Source organism: Rhinolophus sinicus, linkage group LG03 (genome assembly GCF_036562045.2).
Source record: "Rhinolophus sinicus isolate RSC01 linkage group LG03, ASM3656204v1, whole genome shotgun sequence".
Taxonomy (NCBI): Eukaryota; Metazoa; Chordata; class Mammalia; order Chiroptera; family Rhinolophidae; genus Rhinolophus; species Rhinolophus sinicus.
Window position 1 is genome coordinate 30,905,935 of NC_133753.1, and position 16,647 is coordinate 30,922,581.

The following is a 16,647-nucleotide window of genomic DNA, read 5'->3' on the forward strand; positions in this document are numbered from 1 at the left end:
CCCAATCCAACTGCCCGGCAATATCTGCTAGAGAAATAATTCGTTGTGGAAAACAATGTTTGGAAAATAAAAGAGCAAATTTTCTTCTGCAGAAAGTTCTTTGGTTTTATTCTTTGCTTTCCCAGAAAGAATATAGGCCTTTTCGATTCTTAAATTCAAAGAGGGTCTAAATCCTTCTCTAAGAGTCAGTGTCTGACAAACGTGAATTTATGTTTTTTATCTTTATTAAATTTATTGGGGTATCATTAGTTAGTAAAAAGATATGGGTTTCTAGTGTACGTTTCTCTAAAACATCATCTATATATTGTATTGTGTGTTCACCACCCAGAGTCAGTTCTCCTTCCATCACCATATATTTGACCCCCTTTACACTCTTCTATCGCAACCCTCTCACCGTCTGGTAACCACTAAACTGTTGTTTCTGTCTATGAATTTTTGTTTGTTTGTCTTATTCATTGACAAATGTGAATTTAAATACCAGTAGCACCACTTAGTTGCAAGAAGGTTCTCTGAGCCTATTTCATCATCCCTAAAAGGGGGCCAAGTCCAGTGAAGGCAGTTGGTATTCCTGCCTTATTCTTGCTCTTTTCTTCCATTCCATGACTATGGTGATTATCAGCCTGAATTTTACTGCCTACGATATTTGCCACATGTACCAACTTGTTTAATTATGACAATATGAGTTGGTAAAAAATAATTCTTTGGAAGTGACCAAACTACTTTTGAAATTTCCTGGGCTCATTTCAGTCTAAGGAAACAGGCAAAGTCCAGGGTTCTCAGTTCTCATTGAGCCTTAGAAATCCCTCATCTTCCAACTTAACAAATGACTCTGGGTGGTTATTTATTAGTGACTAAAGAGCTTTTGTAAACCAATAATCAAACAGCACTTATTGTAAAGCAATAAACCCGGCTCTTATCTAAATTCATTGCTCTAAGCCACAGATCTGCAGGTAACGGTTAGGTTATAACTCACAGTTGGTTAAGATTGAAGATTTATAGGCTTGCTCATCCAGCTCTCCTTGGTGAGCCAACAGTGCCATAGTACCAAGTCTGGAAGGCCCAATACCTCATTTCAGTATCACTTTTGGTCTTTCCTTGGGGACAGGGAAGAAAAGGGAGAAGAAGGAAAAATCCTGGGTTTATTCAAACACCTTTTCCCCAGGACACTTGAGTATGCAACACATTAAAGACAATTTCTCTTCTCCAGGTACGTTGGCCAAGAAAATAAATGGGAAAATCATTGTTGTCCAGTTAAACATGGCAGATTGAACAGTCACATTTATCTCTATTCTCACACACACAAAAAAAAAATACAGCAAAGGAATTTTTTAACAATGTGGGTAAAAAAAAAGGGTGCTATAACAAATCTAACCGAAAGTAACCTCATAAGGTGATCTGATCATAAGTCCCTAACTGGGCAGGTCATGGTTAGTCACATCTCAGGCCTATAACTTCTTCAATAAAAGGTTTATCTTTGTCTTAAGCAAGCCAGGTCCATTTTTTGTGCATCTACGTTAACACACCTTTGAAATGCCTCTTTTTCAGACCCCTCAGAAGCATAACCACCCTCAAGAGAGCACATAATTCTGTTAACTGTCCTGTAATCCAATCCCCGCATTGCTTTCTCCCACCTCCATGTAATCTTCCTTACTTACTTCCTTAATTCCAAATGTATAAAAGAAACTACAAGACTGTCATTCACTGGAGCATTTGAGCTCTTGCTTCCCAGCATTGTCATCACAAATAAATTCTTATTAAAATTATCTACAGGTTTGGACGTTTTTATGTCAAAAATGACATAAACCAACAAAGACTAAAAGAACACTAGACAAACACACAGCAAATGAGAGAAATAAACAATATTCAGAGAAAGCTGAAACCTACACCTACAGGAGAAACAAATCAATTAGAGTCTCAGAATCCCAGAAAAACTCCAGACACCAGGCAGGGGGTGGGGTTGGGGTGGGTGGGGAATGGGCATCTCCAAATGTTGGAGTGTTGGGCAGGCCTGAAAACAGTAGGATTGGTTGAAAGTTCATATAACAACACATTTAAATCACTACTAGTTCTCCTTCCAAACCCTCTCTGCCAGACAACTGCCCCTCCCCAACTCTTCCAGGGTTAAGTTCAGGAGAGACATACAAGACACAGTTTGAAGAGGGGTAGATGGTGGCACTGAATAGTCTGCACACTGTTCCCTTCCCACAACTGGCTTGTGGCACATTAGCAGCTGGGCTTATAACTCCAAAGGGCAAACTGAAGGATTTTTCTCTGAGAAAGCTGATAGGCCCAAGGAAAAATAGGGTCCCACTATTTGAATCAGATCCCCTCTAAGTTGGCCAGATTTAGCAAATAAAAATATAAGATGCTCAGTAGATTTGAATTTCAGATAAACAACAGATAATTTCTTAGCATAAACATGTCCCATGAAATATTTGCTTCATACTTATATTAAAAATTTATTTATTGTTTACCTGAAATTTAAATTGAACTCATGTCCTATATTTTATGTGGAATCTCCACCACCACCACCACCCAAAACTCTGTTGGCTTCTTAGTGCCTCATTCTTACACAGGAACAACACCTATTTCTTTTTACTTTTTAAAATGTGGCTACTAGAAAATTTTAAATTATATATGTGGTTCACATTTTATTTCCACTGAACAGAGTTGCTCTAAGGATAGTCCTGTCTTTTCAAACCAGTTTGCAAGTGTTTGGAGATCAGTTTTTGCAGAGTTTGGAGATAAGAGAAATGGGATTGGAGAGGTGGGTGGAAAGAGGGGGTGAATGAAGAGGGGGGATAAATGCATGGTCTGGGTATTCAAGACAATTTGGGGCATTTGGTGAGTAAAAGTCTCTGTCAGGTGCAAATTAAGGAGAGAAAAGGGAATTTGAGATTCATCCTCTGGGTTATAAATCAGATTCCCTTTAGTGTCCTGTTAGAGATTTGCATCTCTGAAGATTGGAATGCTGGTTTAATTTCTTCTTGGCTCCTGGATGATCTTCTTTGATATGATACTTGGAAACTGAGCCTACTGAGGGCCTCAGGATTTATTCAGATTACGTTATTCTTCTAAATATGCATTGAATTAGTCCACAAAACTCTTTATGACTTTTCTTTCCATCCCCTTTCCCCATTCTTTCATCCTTTCAACTGGGGCCCAGGGTAACAAAATGAGGGTAGGTTGTTGGATGCTGGAAGGACCCTTTTAAATTCTCACCCCCATCTCATCCACCCCATCTTCTGCTCAGTTAGACCTCACACAGATTTCAGGGTGGATTGACATTCAGGGTGGATTGATAGGTGACAGTGGTCACATACTAATGGAGGTCTCATCCCATTGAGGCTTTCTTACCCATTAGGCTCTTTCTTAAATATGAAGAATCATTTGCTTAATGAGATGTCTCTGACCAACTCCAAGTATGCACGACTTTTTCAAGCTCCTGAGAAGTCTGGAGAAGTTGCAATCTCTTAGGGAGTAAATTGCTCAAGCATACACAGCCTTCCCTCGCTTCCATTTCCCCTTTCTTCAGTTCTTCCCTTTCCCCTAACTTTCCTTTTCTAGTTCTCTCCAGCACAGGTCTCTTCCTCCTGCCTCCCGTCCCCTTGTGGAAAGAGTCTGTATCCTTTTTAGAATCATAGTGTGTATGCAGGGCTAATTGACAACCTCTCCTGAGGGTATTGCATGTTAGGCCTTTTAACTGGTTAAAAAGAATTTCAGTTTCCAGGGAGTAGTTGAAAAGTCCAGGATATGCTGAGGGGTGGGAGTCCTTTCTCTGGGTTCTGGAAGTATAACCCTTTGGTAAACTGCTTAATTTAATTGGATAAAACAGGCCTTTTGAGGTAGGCTGCCCTTACCTAAAAGATAAGGACAGTGTCTTTTACTGGACTTGAATTTTGACTTCAACTGGTTTTAACTGAAAATGATACTCCCATTACTTTATTCCTAACTACATGTGTCCAAAAAGGGTAAAATGCCCTGGAAAGGTTCTTTCCAAAGCAATTAGAATAGAGTGAGTAGGAAAAGATTAATGTGAAGTTGATCACTTTAAACTTCAAAAGATACACACTGTACCTGGGAACACAGCCAGAGCTCAAGGGGTGGATGTAAACTGCAAGCCCTCGGGTATGAGCCCTGGTTCAAAGGGAAGACGTGTGGCCCAGGAATGTTGTGACAATGTAAAAAATACAATTAATGGAATCATTAATGATGCAGATGTACTTAGATTTCAAAGAGGACGTGGGCCTATTGGGAGGGTCATCCCAGATCCGTTTTTGGCAAGATTTCAGCAGAAATGTGTGTGGACCTGTAGTATGCTATTGAGAAGGGCATAAACCCAGGTGAGCCTGTCTGGACCAAGTAGACAAAGGCAGGTCTGCGGGGCCTCCTCCCCTTCAAGTAAACACCTGAAAGTGCCTAGTGGGGTGGGGGCAGGATGGGCTGCCTGCTGGGGTCCACTCCATGGAGGCAAGAGAATGCTGAGAAGGATGACAGGACCTCACGCTGGCATGAGTTCTTTACTCTTCAAAATGGTTTCTGGTCTATTGTCTCATTTTACTCCCATTGCAAACCTGTGAGGTTGGGAGAGCAGTTGCTGTTTTCATAGCCATTTATAAACCATGGAGACTGAGTATGACAAGTTTGTGGCTTGTCTAGAGTCCATAAAACAATAGCAGAACCAGTGTTCTCTCCATCAGGTTTCTAAAAACGTGGAACCTCTGCGTCAGAATCACCTGGGGAGCATGTCTAAAATGACCCACCCTAGAAGTCCTTAATCAGAGGACCTCTGGAGTCAAGGTCCAGAAATCTGTACTTTTATTATGAATTCCAGGGGATTTTTATGCATACTACTTATTTAACCTAGCATACCACGCTTAACTCTAGAACAATGTATAATCCAGTGAGCCATTAGCTCAATTCTGGGCTCATCTCTTCCTATATTCTTTTTTTCAAATAATCCCCCTTGGAACTGGAAACATAGGGAGTTCCTTAGAATAAAGGGTTGTGTGGTTGTAAAGAGAAGAGTGAACAAAGGTTGACGGAGACTACTTGACGTTCTAATGAGGAACACTGTTAAAAAATCATAATTAAACTGCAGACTATAAAACACGGCAAAGCCTGGTAATCTACTCTTCAGTGGTGAAAGCAACATGGAACTCAATTAGCTGATCAAGTGTTCCAGGACTCAAAAGAACTGACAAAGAGCTTTAGAGTCATCGCAACTGGCAAAACCAAAGCTCCGTTGGCAGGCTGGAGGGTTGTTGAAACAAGATATGCTGCAACAAGTTCTGGAGCAAAATAAAGAAAGCATTTTCAAACAGCTGTTGAAAGTACACAAAGTAGGGATGGGGAAGGATCTACCACAACATCCAAATCAGTTTTTTTTAAAAAAATACCCAGGGCCAATAGAGAATGGATTCTTGGAGAGAGGGGAGCGGGATTTATCATCCATTTTTAGTGTAAAATATTGTGGGTTTGTACAAGTCATGAAGAATATTTCTGTATTCCCTTACATTTGTAGAGCTCTCTGTGCTTAAAATCCTCCACATAATCCCACTTATGTGATCCTAACACACCTTAAAATTACAAAGCCCCTTCACCATAGTTCATTACTTATATTCTTTATCACTGCGCTCCAATACTTATCATCCTCAATTTGCAAGTGACAAAATTTAGGCTCAATAAAATTAAGGGATCTTCTGAAGATTACCCAACTGATTTGTAGAGAAGCTGGAACTTCAGGGCTTTCCCATTTCCATACCTGTCTCCCTATTATTGATTTTTGCAAATAAATAAAATGTAGCTCAGCCAATCATAGCATCTGAGGGCTGTAAGTCAACCTCCCATTTGGCAGTTGAGAAAACTGGGGCACTTACAGTAAAGTTGAAAGTTTGTCCCAGATCACATGGTTATCAACAGAGCTCTGAACCTGGATTCCATTTTCTGATTGTCCAATTCAGACTTTGTTCTACTTTGCTTTGCTTCCTCTTGTAGTTTGTGGGTAGCTCGATATAAACCACACATGTTAATTTGGAATCTTGGAATAAGTGCCTTAAAAAGCCAGCCTCCTAAGTATAGAATCCTAACAGATAAAAAATTCATTAAGTTGATTTTAAATGGTATCTCTGGCCTTTTGCATGTAGTGACTTTAAAAAACTTGGAGCTTTTGGCTTCTCACACCTTGATATTATAATCAATATACTTGCTACAGTAAGCTTTGAGTAGTGCCCAGATTTCTCTCATTAGTGTAGATGGCTGTAAGCTCCAGATAACGGCAAGACCGAAGGAGCAGTTTTATGCTAGACTTTGGCAAAAGGGAGAAAATGATGGAAAGGAAAATGGTTCCTAAAATTACGTTACTAGGGGCTGCATGAGGGCTAGCCTCAGGACAAAAGGTCAAAGTGCGTGTGCCCATGTTCATAGCAGCATTATTCACAGTAGCCAAAAGATGGAAGCAACCCAAGGGTCCATCAACAGATGAATGGACAAGCAAAATGTGGAATACACATAAAACGCAGCCTTTAAAAGGAGGGAAATTTTGACACGTGTTACAACATGGATGAATCCGGAAGACATTATGCTAAATGAAACAAGCCAGTAACAAAAGGACAAATATTGTACAATTCCTCTTATATGAGGTTCTTAGAGTAATAAAATTTATACTGACAGAAACTAGAATGCTGGTGTCAGGGGCTATGGGGAGTGGAGAATGGGAAGTTAGTGTTCAACAGGTTTAGCGTTTCAAGAATATAAGTGTGCCTTATTTGTTGGTTTCTCCCTTCATTTCCTATGGGCAACAGGGTTACATATACTTGGGACAGCCCAGGGACTCCAGTTCAAGTTCCAGATTTTTTCATCCTTTTTCAAAATTTTCACTAAAAACAGCACTGCAAAGAAACAATAAGACAAATCTATAATGTGGGACATTCTGTAAGACAAATGGCCTGGCTTCTTCAAAAATCACTGCCCCTGTAAAAGAAGAGGAGGGTACTCTAGATTTAGAGACATAATCAAACACAATGCATGCATAAACTATGATTCGTTCCTAGTTGGAAAAAAATTTTTAAAGGCATTTTGGGAACAACAGAAAAAGTGTGACTATCCACTCAGTATTGGATAATACTTTAAAATCACTGTCAATTGTTTTAGATGCAGTAATGGTATTGTGGCTATGTAGGAAAAAAATCTCCTGATTTGGAAGAGCTACAGGTGTAGGTATTTAGGGGTGAAATGTCATCACAATGCTTGCACCTTACTTTCAAATGATTGAGGGGTAAGTATATACACACACAACAACAAAATAACTGCATAAAAAACACAAATAAGAGCAAAAATGGCAAAGTCATAGATAAAACAATTATCGAATCTCAATAATATGCATAAAAATGTTCACTGTATTACTTTTTCAACATTTTTGTATACTTAGTAGTGTTTATTAATTATAAAATGTTTAAAAATCGAGTATTCATAGATTAATAAATATTGAGTTGCCAATTGATGGCTTCTTTGGTCAAAACCACCATCATCCCTGAGTAACTGAGTATTGAGGGTGTACCAGGCACTTTGCTAGACCTTTACACACACTATTTTATTTAATTCTCACTCTATAAAGAGGGTACTTTCATTGGCCTCACTTTTACAGATGAGCAAAGTGAGGTGCAGAGATTAAGTAACTTCTCCAATATTCTCAGCTACTGAGGACAGAGTCAGGATCCACACACAGTGTGGCTGCAGACTGGGTACCCTCTTTAGAAGTCCTGGAAGCACTGGAGACAATGTTAGGCATCCAGGCAAGCCCATGATGAAGATATGTTAGAACCAGAAAGCCTTTCAAAGGCCTTTAAACCATAGCCATAAGGGGGTTTTTCAACCAGAGCCCCAAAGTAATAGCCTCTGTCACCTACCATGTTTCCCTGAAAATAAGACCTAGCTGGACCATCAGCTCTAATGCATCTTTTGGAGCAAAAATTAATATAAGACCTGGTCTTATTTTAATATAAGGCTGGGTATTAATATAAATAATATAAATAATATAAATAATATAATATAAGACCGGGTCTTATATTAATTTTTGCTCCAAAAAACGCATTAGAGCTGATGGTCCAGCTAGGTCTTATTTTTGGGGAAACACAGTAGATTCTAGTAGTGAATCTGGGTATTTTGTCCCTCCCAGGGAAACTCCAAGTGTTTACAGCTATTATCTCATATGTAGCCCTAGGCAGGCTGGGAGCAAGTAGAAATAATTGTTTCTAGTTGCAGCTTCAGAGGCTTGCCTGAAACTCCTGGATGTGTGATCCACCTGGCTTTAGACAGTAACAATAATAACTACAGCAATTAACATTTATATAACACTTACTATGTGCCAGGTACTCTTCTAAGAGCTTTAAATATACTAACAGATCCCCACAACACTCTTATGGAGTAGGTATGTTGTCATTCCCATTTTAGGGATGGGAAAACCAAGGCACAGAACATAAGTAGGTGCCCAAGGTCACAAAAATAGTAAGTGAAGAAACCTGATTCCAGCCAGAGTCTACTCATAGCTTCTGTTAATCCCGATGGGACCTGAGAGCTGCGTAGTGGCTGTTGGCAGCCCTGGGGAGAACTATCCTTCAGTGCTTGCTTCTGACAATGTGAGTTTAATGAAGTCACTTCCAACCCCACCCCGGTGGCACTGAAGGGAGGCCTCTGTCCTCGGTGCCTCTGCCAGACATGTGAACTTGTGTTCTAATTCCCTCCTCGTTCTAAATTTGGCCTTGTGGGTCTTTGTTTCTTACAAAACAGCAATAACTCCCAGGTGGTTTGATATCCGAGTTAATCACCCCACCATGCTACCTATCTAGGATGTGGTGGCCCAGGCTTAACAAACCACAGGAAACTTGCAAGTTTATCTTCAACAGAAAGAGGAGAAGGCTTACTGGTAAGCGTCACCAGAGAGAGCCAACCACAAAGCCAGCCTCTGGACCCAAATGTAAAGTGGGGCAGAGCTGGGCCTCCCCCATATTCCCCACTGTGGCAGTGTCAGATGAACCCCTTACAGTAAGGTGCTTTGTTACCATTCCCAAGGGTGACATCTTAGGGTCCCTCTGAGTCACCAATATCTCACCCAAAGGAATGACTCTCTGTGATAGGATTTCAGGCATGATAATTGAGTGAGGCTTATTTCCTTCCTGCTATAAGGAAGAAAAGAACAATTTCTGTTCCTCTTCACTGGACCACTAGCTGCACAGGTCAGCCAAGGTTTTGTGTTCAGTGGTCTCAGCTCCTGGTTTTGTCTTAGAGGGTGGCAGCAGTTAAGTAGTGACTTCTGTACAAATCAGGGGTCAAGCCCAAGAAGGAATTGAACTGGAGGTATCCCAGGGGGTGGGGTGGGGATGGGTAGGGAGAAGCTGGAGCTTTCTGCATGAGGGAGAGAGTTGAACTCTGCAAGTCTGGGAGGACGTTCGAGAGGAGGCATCCTTGAATGGTGGAAACCTGTGCGTCTTCTGTGCGGGGCTCTGGAGGTTTTAGGCTCCGGGGAAGCAGTTGTGCTTGGCAGTTAGGCCTCTAAATATCTCAGTAGGAGGGTCTTAGTGGCAAGCAATCCGGGGAGAGGAAGAGGACACTCTAAAGCTGTTTATGTGGCAATAAACATGGAAATGAGCAAATATTAATTATCTATAGCAAAGAATGGGAGACACCCAGATTATGGGGGCAAAGTCTAAAGAGTCCTCAAAATCCTTCTATCCCCCCACCCAACCCCTACCCCAAACTTGGTATGTAGCTAATGTCTCAGGGACAATCTCTAATTATGTGACCTTGAAAACGTGGACAAGAGCCCCCTCAGGCAGAGCCTGCAGGCAAAGTAGATACTATGATTAGAAACATTTTTTATTTGCAGTTTTTAAAAGGAAGATTTATTTGACAAGTTTCACTTAGCACAGTGCACCTAAAAGGAAATCACAATGCAATGAAAGAGTTGAATCAAGGCCTCAGAATTTCATACAAACCCCAAGACCAAAATCCTAAAGTATTAGTATTGCATCTCTAATTTTCCCCATTAACTTAAAAAAAAGCTTAAACTTACGTGCCTAATAAGTTATTAAACGAAGCTAGAATCAACAAACATGCCAAATGTTTTACTTTTAATCGTAGACATGGCTCCTATATTGAAATTACAAAAAAAAGCATGTCTTTCAAACAGTGTTCCATGTAATGTGGCGTAAGAGCAACATTTAACATAATTCAACTGATTAGAAACAGTTTAGTCCAATAACTGCATCTCGCTACAAAAGAAGCAATATTAATAAATGGTGGCTATTTTATTGACCATCTCAGACCCCTGTCCCATTCTTCTGTTACCAAGTAGGCCCCTGGATTCTAGTTATGCCCAGTGGAGGGAAAGATGGAATTTCAATAATAATATAGAGGATCCCACCACCCAGGCCAAGGTGGGGCTCAGAGTTCCGTTGATTTGGAAAAATAAAGAGATGTATTTCCTTGCTTATTGATGAAGTGGAACAAATTCATACCTGTTACTTAGGCATCAGTCGGAGGGCAGCGGTGGGGGAAGGGAGTAGTTACAGTGATCCTCAAATCACCAGGCAGCTGGAGAGGCTGCCAGGCTCTGCCTCCTCCATTTGCCTTTAGTTGGCAAAAGAAAAATTAGCCCAGCGCCTCCAGAGCCAGAGTTTGCAATGCAGAGTCGGCAAGAATGTTTGCTTGGGGAGCCGCAGGGTTCTTTATCTCAGCAGGTGTAATTCCACCACATGATTGTCTTGGATCTGCTTTCCCCTGCTCCAGCCCAAGCCTGCCAATTCAGACAAGCATCACTGAGAAATAAATAGTCCTTCTCTGCGTCAGCTCAGAAGGCGCTGGCGGTCTCTTTACATCGACTATGATGAGCATTTCCTGACTTCTGGGGTTAGGAGAGCTTCTCTCCCTGCTCTACAAGATGAACTTCCTCTTTGCATGCAATTCACTGGCCTCTGAGGGGAAGTCAGGAAGACCCTGAGCCCGCCCTCCCCTGTCCAGAGCCAGCAGACCAAAGAAAGAGGACTTCAAGGAGAGGCTAAAGGCCCAGCCCAGGGGCTTGGTAGGGACAGCCACCAGAGCCCTGCTGCCTCTGTACAGCCTTGCTGTCTCTAGTCCAAAGGGTTATTTCTGTTGCAGCTTAAGGTTACCTTGGGCAGGTAACTTTCACCGTCTGGAAACTGCTGACAAGGAAACTAATAGAAGGGGCCTCCGCAGCCCAAGTACCAGAGGTTCAGCCACTCAGCCCAGGAGCAGGAGGAAGGTGGAGTCTTATCAATGGTGGCTGGCTGCCCGCTCATACCTAAAAGACTTGTGGGGTCCTGTGAAGCCAGGTCACACGTGTTCCTCTGGATGTTTGCACAGAACTAAGCTGGGAGACTCTGGGGTTCAGAGCAGCCCTGACAGGGGATGGAAAGAACTTAGATACTGTAATTGAGTTGCAGGGACTCCTCAGGAATGGGGTCAGACCCTTGTGACCTAGCGTTTCACCTACTCCGAGTTCTCTTAGAAGTGTTTTTAATTTAAAAAGCTCTTAGAGGAACATTATCATAGAAAAATATGTTTTAAAATTCTGAACACCCTCACTAACCAATTGTTCTCACTTGTCTGCTCTCCTGTCCTGTCCTTATCCACATGCATAGATACTTTGTGCAGAATTGTTTTCTCAACACAGATAACTGTTACCACTTTTCTAAGAAGATAACTACTACCGTGTTTCCCGAACATAAGACCTAGCCAGACAATCAGCAATACTGCATCTTTTGGAGCAAAAATTAATATATGATCCGGTCTTATCTTACTATAAGACAGTGTCTTATATAATATAAGACCGGGTGTTATTTTACTATAAGACCAGGTATAATATAATATAATATAATACCAGGTCTTATATTAATTTTTGCTCCAAAAGATGCATTAGAGCTGATTGTCCAGCTAGGTCTTATTTTGGGAGAAACATGGAACTGCTCAGGGTTTCATTTTGTAGCTCAGTGGTTCTGAATACTGGGCCTGCGCCATTTGGAGTGCTTGTTTAAAGTTCAGATTTCTGGGCCTCTTCCAGAGTCAGACTTAATTCTATAGGTCTGGGAGCGGGGCAAAGGATTCTGCTCCCCTCCCCTGAAATAAGACCATAATACTTCATGATAATATATTTCTTATAAACATACTGTAGGGTAATATCAACATGATAGAAAAGGAAATCGCTTTACTGTTTTCTCCAGTGCTTGTTAAGATATACACAAGCCACTCCAGTCTCTTAGCTGTCCCTGACGGATATTGGAGTTTTTTCCATTTTCCCCTCATGATCCACTCTCCACCCTTCTCCACCTGTTCTTTTCCCCAAGAGGCTGAGCCACCTGGACAGTATGAGTGGGCTCCCTTTGCCATCCAGTCTCTGTGAGGTTTGCCCAATGAGTTTGGCATATAGTAGTCCTCCCACCCCCCTTATCTGTGGTTTCAGTTATTCACAGTCAACCATGGTCTGAAAATATTAAGTGGATACTCTAGAAATAAACAACTCCTAAGTTTTCAATTGTATGCCGTTCTGAGTAACATGGTGAAACCTCACACCATCAGGGCTTGTCCCATCCAGGACATGGATCATCCCTTTGTCCAGTGTATCCACTCCGTGCTGTATCTCCTGCCTGCCAGTTAGTGACTTTGTTAGTCACTTAGTAGCCATCTTGGTTGTCAGAAAGACTGTCATGATATCACAGTACTTTTGTTCAAGTAACCCTTATTTTACTTACTAATGGCCCCAAAGCCATTCCCATAACTTTTATTAAAGTATATTATTAAAATTGTTCTATTTTATTGTTAATTGTTTTAATTTCTTGGTGTGCCTAATTTATAAATTAAACTTTATTGTAGGTATGTATATATAGGAAAAAACATAGGATATATATATCCATGATTTCAGGCATCCGCTGGGGGTCTTGGAACATATTCCCCCCATGGGTAAGGGAGGGCTGCTCTATGTATTTCTCTGATTCCTTTTTGCAGGCGCCCTTCTCCAACAGTTTTCTTTCTTGGGTCCTTTAACTGGTTCCACCCACCTTGCCCTTTCAGGCTTACTGGCGGTAATGGCTCCTGCACTTACCAGCTCAGGAGTAGAACACATCCCTTTTTCTTTGTCTAAGCCCAACCTATGCTTTGTAAATAGTGTCCTTATTACACTCTTCTCAAATGACTCAGTATAAAGCTATTTTTTTTTCCAGGACCCTGACTGATGTAACCTTTAGACCATTCTGCTTTTATTACTAGTTGCTATTATGGGGAAATTTTTGACTCAATTTTGCCCTTTTCTAAGCTTCTGCAAGTGGGATATTATTTGCTCCTAACAAAGTTAGTTAAAAAAAAAAATGTTTTTAATTAAAATTAAAAGAAAGTTCCCTTAGTAAATTAACTTTTCAAAAATTTAATATGTATGAATTTTTGGTTTGTTGTTAAAAGTAAGATCCTAGCTATAGTTGCTTTGAAGAGATAATTTTAGATTAAAAAGAAAAAAAATGTGTAAATTCTGCATTTTGAACAAGCACTGGCCGGTGGTTCCGATGCAGGCTGGTTTAAGAAGCACTGGGTAAGTGGACTCCTCACAAGACAACAGCATCCCATCCAAAGTGCCAGGATGTCCCTCCATTAGGGCTCATATCAATGAGTTGGAGATAAAACAATTTTATGTAGAAGAACAGCGGAGAGGTTGTCCTTAATGCCTGCTTTTGAAGTCCTAGAAAGCTGTGCATGCAATTTTTTTTTCCTTCAGTTTTACACTCAAGGCTTTCCCTAGAATATACATTCCTCCATGTTCCCTATTTTTAAAATTACCTATTTGTCTCTCAAGCTTCACTACAGCTCCTCTGTGAAGCTCTTGATCCTTGCACATCTGGAAGGAGAATGTTACAAGTTGCAGTGCTTTGGCAGACAGAAGCCTTAACCTGGATTCAGTCTGGCATCGTCTTTCCTAGCACAAGCACCTGACTCCACCTCAAAAGTGGAGAGAGGGTTATGGAATGCCATCTTGCTCCACTTCCCCTGACTTTAGTCCTACTCACTTACCCTTTACCCTGGTCTAGACGGATCATTTCCCAAATTTGATCCCTTTAAAGATATTCAGTAGGAAATTGATTACATAGCATGCTCATTATTGTTCTGAGTTGCTTATTAGAAGCTGTTGCTTCATACTGCTAAGTACTGTGTTTGTTACCGTTGTCCACGCCCACCCCTTAGAAGGGTCTCGCATGGATTAGGCTAGGACAAGTTCCAGCACATGGGAACTATGGGAAACTCTGGAACAGAGGCAAAAAGTGACCTCAGGAATCAAGTCTCCTTTACCTTGGTGCACGCCCAGCTCGCCTCATTAACTTCAGACTGGCCACTTCTTGACAGCTTACTTTAGACTTGCCTTTGATTTTCTGACCCTTGTCTGCATGAACTTACACCATCTCGGCTGGAGGCTCCAATTGCTCATTGTCAGGCTGCCCTGGCTTCTGTCCTCTTAGCTTCCCCAGCGAGCTCCAAGCAGCAAGCTGCTCCCTTGTTGACTCAAGCCTGACCTGATCCCTTTTCTGATGAAAGGCAGGTCCCACCTAACTGTCAGCTTCACCTAACACAGAATAATGAACAACCAGGAAGCAGTAGTAGTCATCAAAAGCTTTGAGGCAAGTGGTGATACAATCAGAGCTTTGTTTAGGGAATACATATTTAAAAAAACAAAACAAAACTGGCCATAGTGAAATACAGACTTGCTCTCAAGGTCTGAGGGGACCAGGGCACGAGTACAAATGGAGGCCCACATGCCACACGTCTAAAAGTTATAAATCAAACTAATAAACTCTTCAATAAAATATGTTCCATCCCCTGTACTGAAAAATAAGCCTGCATAACAATGTGGAAGGCCAATTCAAATACAGAATTCCTCAATTTCTCAGTCCCAAGCTAGGACATGGTAGAATGAGGGAAAGCTGGCCCCTGGCCCCTGGCCCACCTTCACTGCTCTTCTCAGCCCTGGCTCTGTCTCGTATGACAGGGGGCCTTGAGCATGTTCATATGGACACATCCAAGTTCCATTCACTTTCCCACTCCCGCCTCACCATAACCACCCCTTGGGTACCTTTCAGGCCTAGAAATAAGTACAATAGTGGTATGGTTTGTCCTCAGGAGAATGTACCTGGAGAAAAGCTTATGCCAGGCCCAGGAAATAGGCTCTAGAAAGGTAACAGGGGCTTTGGGTAGGAACAGTCCGTTGAGGTACACCTTGGAGAGGTACAGCCAAAGTGGGCCAGAGTCGGGGGGTGGAGGGGCGGGGTCTCTAAAGCATGGAACCCAACGCAGAGGGTATACTGTTGAACTAAGATAGCTTGGATGGAGGATATAATCAATAGCAGGGACATCACTAAAGGCCTCAGGTAAGATGGTGGTCCAGGAAAGGAGAGGAGGAGAGAGATAAAGAGGTATCAGGAAACAGAATGTGAGCAGACATGCAGAGAGGCAGAGACCAGAGCTGCAGCAAACTCTGCCTCACTTCCTGGGAGCCTCCCAGGTCCTGGGTTCATCCCTGGCCGAGACTGGGCTGTACGGACGCCTTATAATGTAAACCCTCCCTTTGCCTAAGCTAGTTACTATTACTTGAAAAAAAATCAACTCTCAACTAGACTACTACTTAGTTGGTCAAAGGAAACCAAAGTTTGCCCAGAGAGAGGGAAAATAGAGAAAGAAAAGAGCTAAACAGAGAGTCATAGCCACTGCCCCTCCTCCCCGCACTGGGCATGCTGGTGACTCCTGGCATTCTTGGAGCTACGGCTGCTTTGAAAGGTGTCAGAGAACAGGGATGGAGGTGCCAAGATCCTGGATGATACTCCTTAAGGACAGAATCACTGGGAAAAACAACAAAACAAACAAGCAAAAAACCACTGGGTTCTCGGGGATCCCCAGTCTTCACCTAAAACTCGGAATTCCCCCTTCCTCGTATTCTGCATTGTCTTGGGATAGTTAAGGACAAATCCCAGCCCAGGTGCCAGCCTCCACTTCTCCAGGTGCCGGCCAAGGCAAACCAACTTCTCACCTTCCTTATCTTGTCTCAAGGTGTGTGTGTGTGGGGGGGGGGTGTATGTGTGTGTGTGTGGGGGGTGTATGTGTATGGGTGTGTGTGTGGGTGTGTATATGTGTGTGTACGTGTGTGTGTGTGTGTGTGTGTGTATTGGGGGTGGGGGAGAAGAGGATCCCCTACAGAATCTTTCTCCCAAGTCGCAACAATTCAAGGGTAATACCAAACAAGTAAAACTAATTCTTTTCTTTAAGAAACCACATCTATGGCTTCCTGTTCACACAGCTGACAACAGGTGAGCCCAGGCTGTGAAGCCTGTGGTTTTCCAGGGAGGCACATTGCTTATAGCTCAAGAAAATGAGCAGGCAGGACAACCTGTGCCCAACCTGTCCCCTGTGACTATTGCTCAGAGATAGTCACAGAAGAGAGAATTTCAGGTGTGCGAGGAATGACTCCTCAAGCACTCGGATTGGCATCCTGTCCTTAGGGCCCCTTCCCCATTCCACCGCCTCTTACTGCTTGACCACAATTTTCAACCTGAGTGATCTCCAGGCCGGATGATCCCCACCACACCTCCTGCAAGGGGTGAA

The 16,647-nt window shown here is 42.2% G+C and overlaps 1 long non-coding RNA gene across 2 annotated transcripts in view; it reads right to left on the bottom strand.

Annotated features, from left to right (window-relative positions):
• LOC109448343 (uncharacterized) overlaps nucleotides 1-16,647 on the bottom strand; it is a 95,457-nt gene that overhangs the window by 20,186 nt on the left and 58,624 nt on the right. For both annotated transcript variants that reach the window (XR_002137501.2, XR_012494634.1), the window contains exon 3: nucleotides 974-1,094. This is a non-coding gene — a long non-coding RNA (uncharacterized LOC109448343). The remainder of the gene's footprint in view (nucleotides 1-973; nucleotides 1,095-16,647) is intronic.